Source organism: Trematomus bernacchii, unplaced genomic scaffold, assembly GCF_902827165.1.
Source record: "Trematomus bernacchii unplaced genomic scaffold, fTreBer1.1, whole genome shotgun sequence".
Taxonomy (NCBI): Eukaryota; Metazoa; Chordata; class Actinopteri; order Perciformes; family Nototheniidae; genus Trematomus; species Trematomus bernacchii.
In genome coordinates this window covers 2,183,220-2,186,084 of record NW_022987792.1, presented here as the reverse complement: position 1 = coordinate 2,186,084, position 2,865 = coordinate 2,183,220, and the positions used below count along the sequence as shown (strand labels likewise).

The 2,865-nt window shown below is 39.2% G+C and overlaps 1 protein-coding gene across 2 annotated transcripts in view; it reads left to right on the top strand.

Annotated features, from left to right (window-relative positions):
- Positions 1-1,034: 1,034 nt before the first annotated feature.
- Positions 1,035-2,865, top strand: part of LOC117497745 (phospholipase A and acyltransferase 3-like) — a 5,709-nt gene continuing 3,878 nt past the window's right edge. The window contains exon 1 of one of the 2 annotated variants that reach the window (XM_034149752.1): positions 1,035-1,115. The gene's annotated coding sequence lies outside the window, so the exon portion shown is untranslated. The remainder of the gene's footprint in view (positions 1,116-2,865) is intronic. The other variant, XM_034149753.1, reaches the window with a different exon arrangement.

The following is a 2,865-nucleotide window of genomic DNA, read 5'->3' as shown; positions in this document are numbered from 1 at the left end:
TCAGTCCAGTTCTGAAGTCTTTACACTGGTTCCTCACTAACACTAAGAAAGTGTATCAGTCCTGTTCTGAAGTCTTTACACTGGTTCCTCACTATCACTAAGAAAGTGGATCAGTCCAGTTCTGAAGTCTTTACACTGGTTCCTCACTATCACTAAGAAAGTGTATCAGTCCTGTTCTGAAGTCTTTACACTGGTTCCTCACTATCACTAAGAAAGTGGATCAGTCCTGTTCTGAAGTCTTACACTGGTTCCTCACTATCACTAAGAAGTGGATCAGTCCTGTTCTGAAGTCTTTACACTGGTTTCCTCACTATCACTAAGAAAGTGGATCAGTCCAGTTCTGAAGTCTTTACACTGGTTCCTCACTATCACTAAGAAAGTGGATCAGTCCAGTCCTGAAGTCTTTACACTGGTTCCTCACTAACACTAAGAAAGTGGATCAGTCCTGTTCTGAAGTCTTTACACTGGCTTCCTGTGTGTCAAATAATAGATTTCAAAATACTGCTGCTGGTTTTATAAAGCACTGAATGGTTAGGCCCAAAATACATTTCTGATCTACTGCTAAATGATGAACCATCCAGAACTCTCAGGTCTTCAGGGACTGGTCAGCTTTCTGTCCCCAGAGTCAGAACTACACATGGAGACGTTCAGTTGTTATGCTCCAAATATCTGGAACAAACTCCCAGAAAACCTGCAGGTCCACTACAACTCTGACTACTTTTAAATCCAGGCTGAAGACTTTTCTTTTTGCCGCTGCTTCTAATTGAACTATTCATATCTTAAACTGCACTGTAACCTTTATTCATGTATTTTGTCTTTTAATGTTTATTTTATTATCTTTGCTTTTAATGACTGTTTTAAATACCATTTTCTTAATGTCTTTCATTTTTGTAAAGCACTTTGAATTGCCTTGTGTTGAAAGGTGCTATAAAAATAAACTTGCCTTGCCTTACCTAACCCTGTTGCTGTTTGAACTACTGAATTTCCCCACGGGGTTAATAAGTTCCATCTTATCTTATCTTCTAACCGCTGAGCTCTGCTTTTAGTATCGGTTTGGTTCGGGTCTCGCCTCTCCTACACTCGCCTCTGACATCTGACCAAGCTTACGTTTAAAGGTAAGAGAACTGTCTTTCAGTAAAATAATATTCACAAAGTGTACTGTCATGTCGGTCGAGGCTCTGTTATCGTGATGCTGCGTGTTTTAAAGCTCTACACAGTGTAGTTTGTATGTTTCGCAGCTTTCGGCTGCATCGCTGTGTCTTGTCTTAAAACGTAAAAACGTAAAAACGAAACCGAATGACCCCCTCTTTTATCCTCTATTTATTCTTCTTTTTAAGTGAAATTTAAATGGTTTTTGTTCAAAAGCGTTAGCATCTAGAAAGATGGGAGGGGGGAGGGGGGAACACACACTTTTCCCTCATGGCAAATACTTTTTGAGACATTTTGACAATAACGGTCCATATAAGCTCGTCGGTTTATTATAAAGTTAAAACTATGACATTATAAAACAATAGTTCCTCAATAATTTTGACCTTTATGAATTGTTTGTTTGTTTGTAGCCTTTATTTAACCAGGTTAAAAATCCCATTGAGATCAACGATCTCTTTTTCAAGGGAGACCTGCAGTACATTGGTTACACATAAAAACAACAGAAAACAAAAAGGACATCACAACATAATTACAGGGGTATAAATTAGCAACCTATTCACAATGACAGGTATCCAATAACATTTCATCCAGCCGCGCTTTAAAATGATGCAAGGGAATCAAAATGCTCAGTTTCAATATTTTTTGCATGGTGTTCCAAGCTAGAGGAGCAGCGCACATAAAAGCTTTAGTACCTAAAACAGTCCTAGCACTTGGCACATGTAATAAAAACACATCCTGGGATCTCAGGCAATAGCTACTTGCCACTCTCTGTGAGATCAAAGAGCATATACTGTATAAGTTGGGAGTTTACCCAACATAGCTTTATAGATGAATATGTACCAATGACTGAGCCTCCGTACAGTAAGTGAAGGCAGACCTGCCTTGGCATACAGGGTACAGTGATGAGTAAGTGCTTTACAGTTAGTAACAAATCTCAGAGCACTGTGATTGGCGGCATCTAACCTTTCCAGGCAATGGGCAGGTGCATTCATATAGATCAAATCACCATAGTCTAGCACAGGTAAAAAGGTCACAGTGACTAGCCTTTTCCTGGCTTCAAAAGAGAAACAGGACTTGTTTCTGAAAAAGAAACCTAGTCTAACCCTCAGCTTTTTAAGCAGATTAATGACCTGAAGTTTAAAAGTAAGACAATCATCAAGCCAGATACCAAGGTATTTATAACAGGTAACCACTTCGAGTACTTGTCCTTGCATAGTAACAATATCCAAAGCAGTCTCTGGAGTCTTTTTAGCTTTAGAAAAGAGCATTACCTTGGTTTTCCTCAACATTTAAAAGAAGCTTAAGCTCAGCGAGTCTGAATAACAGCCTGTAATTTAACAACCCGCCTCCTTAATCGAGGGACCTGCACAGTATGAATGTTACCTGCATGAATGTTATATTAACCTTAAGGTAGGGTAGGTAAGTTTGAGAAACCGGGTCCAGTTATTTTAGCTGGGCCGGCTAAAATGATTGGTCGTGCTTTTTACAGTATTACGGCTTCCACAGATGACATTTTTTTATGGATTTTTTGTCAAAGCACTTCAGATATTCATTGCTTATCGGGATGTTAAGAGCATTCCATGGAATATAACAAAAGTGTATCTCGAGCCGGTTTCTCAAACTTACCTACCCCACCTTTAAAGATGTGTTGATTTAACATTATAATCGTTTTGGAGGCTGTAGTGTATGGTGCTGGTTGACTGACGTAGGGCGTGG